The sequence below is a fragment of the Callithrix jacchus genome, chromosome X (genome assembly GCF_049354715.1).
Source record: "Callithrix jacchus isolate 240 chromosome X, calJac240_pri, whole genome shotgun sequence".
NCBI classification, from domain to species: Eukaryota; Metazoa; Chordata; class Mammalia; order Primates; family Cebidae; genus Callithrix; species Callithrix jacchus.
The window spans coordinates 99,912,861-99,925,916 of NC_133524.1; the positions used below are offsets into that span (position 1 = coordinate 99,912,861).

Sequence of the window (13,056 nt, forward strand, 5' to 3'; positions counted from 1 at the left end):
GGACCTTCTGACTCTAGAGCTTTGGCTTCGATACACTATATGGGTTTGTTTCCTTTTTTCCCCCCTCTGGTTGTTCCCCTGCATCCAGATTCCAAGCAATCTGATACAGTTTGACCAGTTTATTCTTCCTAAAACATTCATCCAAGGCTCTCTAGGATCTGGCTCCTGTCTATTTTTGTCTCATCCTGCTTCTTTATTGTACAAGTCTTCCAGTCAAGCTAAACTGAGCTATTCAGTTTTCCCTGAATGCACCTTATTAGTCCTACCTCATTCTTATACTCATAAGGTGCCCCAATCCCGGATTTCCTTCCTCACCCCAATACCACATTCTTCTCTGCTGTTTTCAAATTTTCCTTTTTACTTTGAGGTCCAGCTGAAATCCTCCTTCCTCCATAGAGTCTGACTAATCTTATTCTGCTACTTTCTAGTAAGTGACCTTCAGCAAGTCATGCTAACCTCTCTGAGTCTCAGAGTCTTTGAGTGTTAAATTCATATCAATTGTTGGTCCACTGATCTCAAAATACGGATTTTACTGATCTCAAAATGGCCACCTAACCTAGGGACTCTTCTTCTCTTCAACAATTTGTTTAAGTTTTCACATTGTTTCCTTGTGTTAAATATCTGCATATCTTTTTATGGTTGCATAATATATGAATCCCTTTCCAATTTGAGGGACTTGTCCATTGCATACATCTTGATGGAAGAAAAGGCCCTGCCTCTCACTACAGAGGCCAAGAGGAGCCAAACATTCCTACTCCCTGCCCCCAACAGATAGACTACAGGCACATGACCTAGGTTCAGCCACGTGACCTAGGTGTTTAGCTCCTTCCCAGGACTTTGAATATGGGGGAAGTGGATACAGGGGCAATTGGAAATTTCTCACTAGCCATAGTTTCACCATCCTCCCCAGGCTACAGCATGATTTAGTATTAATAGTTTGAGAATTTTAGTGTGCAACAGAAACTCCCTGGCATGATGTACACGTGTGGGGGTGGGGGTATGGGGAGTGTTTTTGTTAAAATACAGTTTCCTGTGCCCTGCATTGACCTGCTAAATCAGGATCCCTGGAAGAGGGGCATAAGAATATTTTTCACAAACTCCTAAGAGTCTTGTTGATGCTCCTACCCACTGAAGTTTGAAGACCACAGCTCTAGGAGGTCTGTAGATAATATGTTATTTGAGCCATGCTCATGCTTTCCTTCTTTACCTGTGGCTGTCCAGTATCTCTCATTATCTGCTTCTACAGAAGACTAGATCTATTTTCTCTTCAGAGTCTTTTGCTTTATTTTTTCTCTAAGAATGCTCTTTACATAACAACCCCCTCAACCTACATTAAATACCCTTCCCCCCACACACATATCCTGCTGTGACATGGTCAGAGGTAAACAGGGCTTACAGGGCATCAATCATTCCTCTTATTTCTAATTCCTCTAAGAGCAGGAATTTTCTCAGCTTACATAAACCTCTTCCAAGTTCCCAGTCTTGTAAGAATTTAATTTACATTCTTGCCACAGCATAATTGGAAATGATGACAACTTGCAGTGCACTTTGCAAAACTTTTGTTATTTCTTTCACATAAATCCTATCAATTTTATGGGCATCTTTAATTTGTTTGGTTTAGTGTGAACTGGGTCGATGGTATGAATTTATCTCAATCAGTGCTTCCAATCCTTTATCATACTAATGTTAACCACCTGGTTTCATAGGTCATTCTGATTACTTCTCTATCCCAAGGCATTTGAAAATCTCTCCCCAGTCCCTGATCTTTCTTTATATACTGGAGAAGGACATTACTGTCTCTGCCATAGTATTTTCAGGGGCACGTGCATTCTTTATAAATTGGATCTTTTATCACTTTGGATACAAAACCATATTCAGATATTTTCTTGCCACACCTCATTTCGTTTTGACATTTTTATTACAATCTTGGGTACGTTAAAAATTAACATGGGTCTCTGTTCCTACTCTAAAAGAATAAGATTGAAATTAAGGCTCTCTAAAGGACCTTGTAGACAGTTTATCCCTACAAAGCACTGGGTAGTTAGACATCAAAACTCAGCACTGGGAAGCAAATAAGAAAGTTTTAGCAAACTAAAGCATTCTTGAATGTTATAGAGCAAGGTTTATAAAACTTGCCTCATACCAAGGATATGCTTAGAATATTGCTTTTTAAATGATGATTCTCTGCACTCCCCCATGCACATAGATTCTGATTCAGCAGGTCTGGGATCAAGACTGGAAATTTACATTTTTAAACAAGGGCACCAAGAAATTCTTATAATCAGGTAAGTTTAGGAGACACTACCAAAAGAGTAGAATATGCTGCAGAGTTCTGTTTATAAGCTTTATTTTTTATCGAAGTATGACATACATACAAATTGCATTTTTACGAAGTGAACATACCTGTGTAATCAACACCAAATCAAGAAAAAGAAGAGTACCAGCACCCTAGAAGTTCCCCAGTGTGCCCATGCGCCTTAACTACTTCATCTAATAGTTGCCACAATCCTCCTTTCTTCCATCCAAGTACTAACCAGGCCCGACCCTGCTTAACTTCCGAGATCAGATGAGATTGGGCACATTCAGGGTGGTTCAGGGTGGTATGGCCAGAGACAACACGATTCTCATTTCAAACAGTGTTGATTGGTTTTGGCTGTTTTTGGACTTTCTATAAATGGAATAAAATACCATGCACTCTTTTGTGTTTGATTTCTTTCACTCACTGTTATTTTTGTGAGATCTGTGCTCCTCCCTGAATGACGGTTATTTTTATTGCTATTTTATTGTGTGAATATACTACCATTAATTTATCCATTCTATTGTTGAATTGTTTCCATTTTGGGGTTACCATGAATAATATGATTATAAACTTTCTTGTACATGTCTTTTGGTGCACAAATCCACTGATTTCTTTTAGGTATATACTCAGGAATGGAATTGATGGGTCACTGGATATGTGCATTCTTAGCTTTAGTAGATATTACCAAACAGTCACTCAAAGTGGTTTTTCCAATTTTCACTCCCTTGTGCAGTGTATGAGAGTTCCAGTTTTCCCACCTCCTTGCCAACACATGGTTTTGCCAGTCTTCGATTTTAGGCATTTTATTGAATGTGTAGTGGTATCTAGTCACAGATTTAATTTGCATTTCCTCGATGACTAACGAAGTTGTTACTCCAGGTTTTTTTTTTTAATTTTTTATTGCATTTTAGGTTTTGGGGTACATGTGCAGAACATGCAAGACAGTTGCATAGGTACACACATGGCAATGTGTTTTGCTTCCTTTCTCCCCTTCACCCACATTTGGCATTTCTCCCCAGGCTATCCCTCCCCAGCTCCCCCTGTCGCTGGCCCTCCCCTTTTCCACCCAATAGACCCCAGTGTTTAGTACTCCCCTCCCTGTGTCCCTGTGTTCTCATTTTTCATCACCCGCCTATGAGTGAGAATATGTGGTATTTCATTTTCTGTTCTTGTGTCAGTTTGCTGAGAATGATGTTCTCCAGAATCATCCATGTCCCTACAAATGACAAGAACTCATCATTTCTGATTGCTGCATAATATTCCATGGTGTATATGTGCCACCTATTCCCAGTCCAGTCTATCATCGATGGGCATTTGGGTTGGTTCCAGGTCCTTGCTATTGTAAACAGTGCTGCAATGAACATTCGTGTGCATGTGTCCTTATAGTAGAACGATTTATTGTCCTTTGGATATATACCCAGTAATGGGATTGCTGGGTCAAATGGAATTTCTATTTCTAAGTCCTTTAGGAATCGCCACACTGTCTTCCACAATGGTTGAACTAATTTACACTCCCACCAACAGTGTAAAAGTGTTCCTTTTTCTCCACAGCCTCTCCAGCATCTGTTGTCTCCAGATTTTTTAATGATCGCCATTCTAACTGGCGTGAGATGGTATCTCAATGTGGTTTTGATTTGCATCTCTCTAATGACCAGTGATGATGAGCATTTTTTCTTTTTTTATTGCATTTTAGGTTTTGGAGTACATGTGCAGAGCATGCAATACAGTTGCATAGGTACACACATGGCAGTGTGCTTTGTTTGCTTTCTCCCCTTCACCCATATTTGGCATTTCTCCCCAGGCAATCCCTCCCCACCTCCCCCTCCCACTAGCCCTCCCCTTTTCCCCCCTATAGACTCCAGTGTTTAGTACTCCCCTCTCTGTGTCCATGTGTTCCCATTTTTCATCACCCGCCTATGACTGAGAATATGCGGTGTTTCATTTTCTGTTCTTGTGTCAGTTTGCTGAGAATGATGTTCTCCAGATTCATGCATGTCCTTACAAACGACACGAACTCATCATTTCTGATTGCTGCATAATATTCCATGGTGTATATGTGCCACATTTTCCCAATCCAGTCTATAATCGATGGGCATTTGGGTTGATTCCAGGTCTTTGCTATTGTAAACAGTGCTGCAATGAACATTCGTGTGCATGGGTCCTTATAGTAGAATGATTTATAGTCCTTTGGATATATACCCAGTAATGGGATTGCTGGGTCAAATGGGATTTCTATTTCTAAGGCCTTGAGGAATCGCCACACCGTCTTCCACAATGGTTGGACTAATTTACACTCCCACCAACAGTGTAAAAGTGTTCCTTTTTCTCCACATCCTCCCCAGCATCTGTTGTCTCCAGATTTTTTAATGATCGCCATTCTAACTGGCGTGAGATGGTATCTCAATGTGGTTTTGATTTGCATCTCTCTGGTGACCAGTGACGATGAGCATTTTTTCATATGATTGTTGGCCTCATATATGTCTTCTTTTGTAAAGTGTCTGTTCATATCCTTTGCCCACTTTTGAATGGGCTTGTTTGTTTTTTTCCTGTAAATCTGTTTGAGTTCTTTGTAAATTCTGGATATCAGCCCTTTGTCAGATGGGTAGACTGCAAAAATTTTTTCCCATTCTGTTGGTTGCCGATTCACATTAGAGACTGTTTCTTTTGCTGTGCAGAAGCTGTGGAGTTTCATTAGGTCCCATTTGTCTGTTTTGGCTTTTGTTGCCAATGCTTTTGGTGTTTTGTTCATGAAGTCCTTGCCTACTCCTATGTCCTGGATGGTTTTGCCTAGATTTCCTTCTAGGGTTTTTATGGTCCAGGGTTTTAAGGCCTGAAGAAAACTAGCTAAGATAACAGCTTGATAAGCATGCCATTAATCAAATTTTGTTTTCCCGACAGTTAGTAGAGTATATACCACACATGAGGTGTTAAATAAATATTTGTTGGATGAGTGTCCAATGAATAAAAATAAAGGAAAGGATGCTTAACTACTGCTTATAGCTCCTCAGTTGCCTTTACCAAGCCTTCAGAGCTTCGTTAAAGGGAACAGTTGTGGAAAACCATTATTTGGTGACGTAAATGATCACAGCTCTTGAGCAATTCAGAGTTATTTATATGAAGGAGGCTATTAACCTTTAAGGTAAGTCATTAATAATTAAAAGGCCAGATTGGGTAGTGAAGGATCAATTGAGAATTACAGTGGAGAATTAATAAGTAGGTACTAAAATGTAACTTTCTTGTTTACATTTATTTAAATTGTTCCATGTACTGTGTATATTTCATATATATAATTAGAGGCTAGTGAATACCAGTATTTTAGTCATTTTCAACAGATATTTATTGAACACCTACTAGATACCAGACATTGTGTTAAATCATGGTAAAATGGAAAGGGTATAGGCTTTGGACATCAGTACACCTGGGTTTGAATCCCTGATATTCTGCAAGTTATTTATCCTTTCATAGACTTAACTTCCTTATTTATAAAACATAATTGTAATGCTTATCCTGCAGGTTGTTGTGAGGATTAAATAAAGGAAAGCATGTAAACTGCCCAGTACATGAAAGGCACATAATACCTTAGTTTCCTATAGCACTTATCAGAGTGTGACTCATAGTATAATAGTATGCATTCTTCCTTCCCCTTCAGATTGTGAGCTCCTTAAGAGGAGGGAGAATCCCACTCATCTTTGTAGCTTTCAGGCCCTAACAGAGTGCTTGGCATGTACTCGAAATTAAATAAATGTTTGCAGAATTAAAGATTGACTCCCTTCTTCTGTCCAGAAACTTATAAGCCAATAGGAGAGCTAAGAGATTCACATAAAATATAGAAGTCAGAATGTAATGACTAGCATGTGAAAGGTACAAGCAAAGTGCTTTGGAGGTTGAGAAGAGGGAATCAAAAATGTCTGAATGTCTGACTGTGTAGATCAAAGAAAGCTTCATGGAGAGATCCTGAAGGATAAGTAGAATTTTTAATAGACAAATATAATAGGAAGGACATTTCAAGCAGAGGGATCACTGTTAGTTAGCAAAGATTATGAAGTATGTTAGAATAAAATATAAGCTTTTTATTTTAAAAGTTTTATATTTTCAGAAAAATTGCAAAGCTAGCACAGCGAGTTCCCATAGACTCTGCACCCAGTTTTCCCTATTTTAAAATCTTACACTAGTATGGTATATTTGTCACACTTAATGAACCAATATTGATACATTATTTTGAAATAAAATCCATACTTTATTCAGATTTTATAGTTTTTATTTAATATTATTTTGCTGTTCCAGGGCCTCATCCAAGAAACCAAAAAACATTGAGTTGCCATGTTTAAATGTTGGGCTCCTCTCGTCTGTTTTCTCTTAGGCCCCAGGGATCAAAGAGAAAACCTTCTTTGACTCTGTGGGTATTAAAGACAGTATGTGTCCCTCTTGGGAATTCTACTTGGTCCTTCATATTATCTACCCTTCAAATCAGCATTCTTTGAGTGGGGCCCAAGCCAAAAGGCTGAATTGGAATCTTTTCATCAAGCTGTGACATACTCTCTATCTCTGGGTCCTCACAACCCTAATGACCCCTTTAAGCTACAAGTCTCTGTGACTGATTATTTTTCCAATCTGACCATCTGGGAAAGGGAGGCAACCTCTTACCTCTTGGAGATTTGAACTCACTGTTCCCCTGATAAAGCTACCTCGCATGCTTCTTTTGAAAAGTAGCTATTAGCTTGCTACTGGGCTCTTGTCAAAATTGAACACCTGACTCAAGGAGGCCTTGTGACTATCCTGACTGATATTTGCACTTGGGAGTGAGTCAACTTAGACTCAATGACTAACAAGGTAAGAAAAATTCAATAAGCCTCACTTTTCAAATAGAAAAGGTGAATTCAGGAATGCAGCCAGCCTAGCTCCAGCAGCATCATGGCTTTACATGACAGAATGACAGCTATCCCTGAGGGGGAACATTTATCCCTCACTCTGCCATCTGAAGCAAAGCCACTGGTTCCATGGAACCCTCAATTCACATAACTTTCCCAAATTCCTGGGCCTGATTCACTTACCCTTACACTAATCTGAAACCAATAGTGTCCACTGGTCTGTGATAACTGTTAAACTTCAGCTTCTACTATGCAGAGCTGAAAATGGACAGTGTCACTCTGCTCAAAGGACAGAACTTAGGGTGGAGTCTTTTAAGAGTAGGGATAGGAGAGTATGTAGCTTCTGGGGCATAGTTGGAAGGCAAAAACAGATTTTGAGAGGGATCTGTCTGTCTCTAATTCTAGGGTTTCTACGAGGAAAATAGAGATTTTTCTCAAAATGGGATCTGTTGTACCTTTTCTGTTTTCTCAAGGAGTCTTAGGCCATCAGAAGTTATCTTAGGGCCTTTCATGTATGTACCAAGAGTGGCAAGACAGAGTGGAGAAAAGTCATTCAGAAAAAAACCTTTTCCAGAAAAACAAGATTTATGAAGAAAAACCATAAAGGCCTTTTAAATATATCTATAGTTTGGATATCCACTTTTAATTAAGTTGAGTGTTTTTTAAGAAAATATTTCTTATTCATTAAAGCTTTACAGATAATATAAACAGTAATTCTTATAATTTCTTCTATCAGTTTGTACCATTACCTGTTCACAATTATGTTCAGGTTCTCTAGTTTCTTCTGGGAGAAAGTGGCACAGTTTAGGCAAGGGCAAGTTTTCAACTGGACTGTGGGTTTCTTCTTGTAATAAAGTTTGATATTTGAGAATGTGATTGTTAGAGAGACTTCTTTTAAAGTCCTGTTATGTTGTGTGTGGTGTAAGTTATTCTTCTTAAGTTGGTGGCTTCTGGCACCAGTAAAGTCACCGTTGTAACTGTTTGGAGGCAGGTTGGCCATCTTTTAGTCATCGAGTCAAGTTTGTTGTTTTTATAGTCTACTGGTTGTTGAGCTGGATTTCGGTTAGTTAAAACTTTCCTTTCTGATATATAGAGATTAAATATCTTCCCTATTGGAAGACTGAGGGCTGATGTTTTAAGTAAGGCTTTTTTTTTAACTGGTTAAGGTTTTTTGAGTTTCAGGGAGTGAGGTTTAGATGTCTGAAGGTTTATTCTTTTATGAGGTAGTATAAAGGGTGAGTTATTTCACCATATCCACATACCCATAGTTTGTAAAATCCAGTAATGCCTAAGAATCCCCTGAACTGTTTAAGATTTTTGGGAAAGGGAAAGGGGGAAATGGGCTTAACTTTTTTTCTTGCCTGGTGTTCTGGTCCATTCTGGTAAGACTAGACCTAGGTATTTTACTGAAGTTTGACAGAGTTGAATTTTAGATTTTGAAACCCTATATTCTTTTTCAGTTAAGAAATGAAAAAGAGTTTCAGTGTTTTTTTGAGACATCTTTGGTTGAGGCACAGAGGAGAGTGCAATTTATACACTATAAAGTTTTAACTTGAGAGTGAGAAAAATCAGAGATATTTTTCGACAGGGTCTGCTTCTGTAACTTCCTTATGATATGAGGGGTTGTTTGAGTAATAAATCTGTTCTTCACTGAATTTGTAGACAGAGAGATATGTTTCATTAAAGCTTTTCTCAGCCTTTCCATAAAGGCTGAGGGATTTTTATCTGGTTTTTGATTTAACATAGACAATTTAGAATAATTATGATGTTTGGTTCTGTTTTTTTGTAAGTCTTTTAATATGTACATTAGAAAGTGTTTTTTTTTCTTTCATTTATTTATGGAATCACTAGGGCTCTAATTAGGGTTTTCAAGGTGCACTGTTTCTCTTCCTATTGGGAATTGGGATCCTGTCCCTTTTTCACCTCTTTGTCCTTTTGACTGGATTTTTTTGGACTTGTTATAGGAGACATGTTCATCTCTGAATGTTTCTGTTGTCTGTAGGGTTGTCTGTTCCTTGGTAGTAGTTAGGGTTTGGCTTAGGAGTAGTATACTATCTCTTCATGTAAGATTAAACACTTGTGTTGGATTTTGGAACGCCTTTATATATTGATCATGGCTATCAGAGAACTTGTCTTAGTCCCCCTTTATTTGTCTAAGGTCCTGTAATGAGAAGGGAACTTGAAACTTAGTAGTACTATGTCTGCTGGGCATTTCTTGTAGAGATAACAGTGAATTAAGGGGTTTCGTGGGTGGCACAACTGGAGGAGCTGATGATATGACTATTTGGGGCCCTGGAAAAGGGGTCAGGGAGGGTACCTAGAAGTTGTATTTGTCTCTCTGACTTTGGGGAATTATCTTTTGTAGGCTTGTCTGATATGGCTGTTAAGAGGGCAGGGTTAATTTTGCGACACTTACAAAGATTTGGGTTATCTTGCAGGGCAAATAAAGTTTGTATATAGGGAAGCTTGGACCATTCATCTTCCCATGTGTAGAAAAGATCTAGTTGGATAGATCTAGTTTTCAGAGGCGGCCAGGTCTCCTGTCTGTCTTACAGTTGGTAAGATGACCACACCCTTGTATAATAGAATATAATTTGTTTTTTCTTCCGACTCTCAGGGTCAGAGGAGTTCCAGTGTTTCAGAATGTACTCGAGAGGAGTGCAGACTGTCAAGGTTTGTTATAAATCTAGCAAGATAAGGGAGACAAAGACATCCTGTAGTCTTCTCTTTCCCTTCCGAGTGACTTAGGGTGGAGAGAAAGAGAGAAAGGTCATCTTCTTCTCCTCTTCCCTCCCTTGTCTTCTGATCTCAATAACCAACACAGGTTCCACCCATGGATGCAAGTGTGATCTTCACCCATGTATCTGGAGGACCTAACTGGCAGCACTAGTCATGTCTACCTGTGTAAGGACTTAGTTTTCTGCCCTGCTGGTTTTCTAGACCCACTCAGCCTAAAAGGCTTCCAGGGTACCCCAGGGGCCTAGGAGAGATTATGTTGTAGTTGGATTTGGGCAAGAGTCTTTAATGGAGAGAGTATCTTAATACTATCTCTGGCTTCCCTTGTTATGGTCCCAGTGAAACACTGGAGTTCCAGAGAATGAAACCAATTGACTTCTAAATATAAAATCCTTTTTTTTTGTTTAAATTACAATGCAGTTGGATGTAGAACAGGTGCATCAAGAGAATACAAGGATTGGATAGCTGGTGTTTCATTGACAGGGGCAGTAAAAAGGCTAAAATCTGTGTTGCCAGGATGGCTTCCTCCCGGCTCTTGAAAGTGGAATTTTGTTAACTACAAATAGGGCATGGGGCCTGATCACTGACAGGGCATAAGAGAGAAAAGAATTGGGGAACTTGAGGTTTGGGGCAAAGGGTTGACAAGGCTCCCCATGGAGAAAAATCCCATCCCTCTTTGTGGAGCTGTAAGGTCTGAAATGTTGGGTAAAAATTCTAACTAAATTCTTTTCAGGCAAAAGTTAAAAAGAGATGTCTAGGGCTTGATAGGCTATCTCCACAGTATGTCTCTCAGTAGAAGAAAATTAACTTGTTTCATAGGAAGGCTGTCTAGTTCTGTTGAACAATGTCGGCTATTCACATGGGAAAAGAAAAAGTTTAAATGAAGGGGGGATAACTGTCCTGGGAGAAATAATCCCTCGTCTAACGCCATTAAATATTATCATTGGGAGACAAACAGGTCTCCAGATCCAGGTCTTGGAATTTCCTCATTTCAAGGAAACCCCAGAGACAATAATTCATTGAATTGCATTTCTGATCACTAAGGCACTGGCTGACTTTACCCAACAAGACTATATCCCCAGGTTGTGAAAACACCCACATCATTGTATACAAAGAAGGGATAGGAGACATGATAGTGGAGAAAAGAAAGGAAGAAAATGCAATAGAAAAGTCTGGAAGTCTTGGCGCTAACACCTGATGGGGTATCAAGGACTGGAGTTAGTCCAGAGGCCTTCAGGCAACACCAAGCTGTAGCCTTGTCTAGAAACCTTCAGTTGCTGCAGGACCTCTTTCCAGTCCCATGTGACAGCTAGGCCCTGTGTGAAAGGAAACTGGATTGGAACAGAGCCAACATTTCCAACACCTGAGAGGAATGGGGATTGACAAAGTTCTCTCCAACAAGTCTGTCCCCTGAGTCTTAAGGCTATGAGCCACCCTATCAGTTTTTTAACTGGCTGATAGGGACCCAGTGTTTTGTTTTGCTTCATTTTGTTTCATTGAGAGAGGAGGCACTGGCTGACTTTGAGAGAAAAAAACTGATGACAAGCTTCCAAAATGAAAGTAAAGAGTTAAATGTCCACTCTTACTTACCCTTTAGATGAATCCCTTTCTTTCCCAGCCAATGCACCAAAATATGTTGTAGTCTTGTCATTGCATTAAAATACGTAGTATTTTGTTGTTTGAAATAGTTTCTGAAGTTTCATGTTTCACATCTAAGAAAATAAGGAGTGTGGACCAAGAGTCAGGTTGGAGTGAAAGCTTAGTAGGTGAAAGAAATAAGTTCTCCATAGTGGAGATGGGGAGCATATGTTCACTGTGAGACTGGGGTCTGGGGTTTTTTATGGATTGGGCAGGGGAAGGAATGTGTTTAGTCTGTGTGCTGTCTTGGAGAAAGTATGAAAGTATGATTCAGTTTGGCCTGGAATCTTGGCCTGGGACCAATCAGGAGTTGAAGTAATGATTCACAGGAGCTACTCAGTTTGGCCCAGACCTCTCAGCAATTGAAGTGATGATTTGTAGAGGCCAGGTTCACAGTTCAAAAGGGAAAGGAAAGTGTTTACTGGAACTCACCATGTTCATGCCCACAAAAAAAGAAGAAATATTTTCCCGGGAGCCTGTTGATTATGTAAAGGACAAAGGCATTTCTATATCAGGCCCTATTTCTTCACCTGAGTGGGTTGGAAGTTTGTGTAAGTTTTTATCTGAATGGGCTGGAAGTTCTTCTATCTGTGTAGCTATGGGCATGTCTTTAGACACAACCACCTCCCCAGTCTTCCCACTCCCCACTGTCCCTCCCCTAGTCTCCCCCAACAGACCTCAGTGTGTGATGCTACCCATCCCTGTGTCCATGTGTTCTCATTGTTCAACACCCACTTATGAGTGAGAACACACAATGTTTGATTTTCTGTTCTTGTGTCAGTTTGCTGAGAATGATGGTTTCCAGATTCATCCATGTCCCTACAAAGGACATGTCCCTTGGCAGCTTGCTTAATTTCTCTGAGACCTAGTTTCCTCATCTGTAAATTGAAATGGCCCAAACTTACCTTAGCAGGATACAGAAAAATAACTTGAGGATTCTCTCTAACCCCACTTTGACAGTCCTTCCAGGAGACCCAGCTTCCATGAGGCCTGTTTTTAATTCTTACTGCAGAGAGGTGCTGGAATTTGCCAGCTCTCTGTATATGCTGAACAATTAAATGCTGCATATTAATCAAATGCTGATTGTACACTTATTTCTTTCCAGTGTTGGAAATACAAAGCAACATCAATGGGTTACATTTCATGAGAACTTACTAAATTTTGGGAATTGTATAGGCATTTATTTTTTATTTTTATTCTTTTCTTGAGACAGAGTCTCACTCTATCACCCAGGCTGGAGTACAGTAGCACAATCATGGCTTACTGCAGCCTCAAACTCCTGTGATCAAGCAATCACCCTGCCTCAGTTTCCTGAGTAGCCATGACTACAAGTCTGCACTACCACATCTGGCTACTTTAAAAAGACAGGGTCTTGCTATGTTGCCCAGGCCAACCTTGAACTCCTGGGCTCAAGCGATCCTCCCACCTTGACCTCCCAAAGTGCTGGGATTATAGGGGTCAGCCACTTTTCAGCCTATATGCTTATTTTAATCTAACAAACACATAATGCTTACA

General features: G+C 39.7%; 1 protein-coding gene across 17 annotated transcripts in view; it reads right to left on the reverse strand.

The window, feature by feature from the left end:
- RAB9B (RAB9B, member RAS oncogene family) overlaps positions 1–13,056 on the reverse strand; it is an 85,405-nt gene that overhangs the window by 53,437 nt on the left and 18,912 nt on the right. For 11 of the 17 annotated variants that reach the window (XR_013531705.1, XR_013531707.1, XR_013531704.1 and 8 more), the window contains exon 2: positions 11,494–11,615. The exons of the other annotated variants lie outside the window; for them this stretch is intronic. The gene's annotated coding sequence lies outside the window, so the exon portion shown is untranslated. The remainder of the gene's footprint in view (positions 1–11,493; positions 11,616–13,056) is intronic. 17 annotated transcript variants of the gene reach the window in all.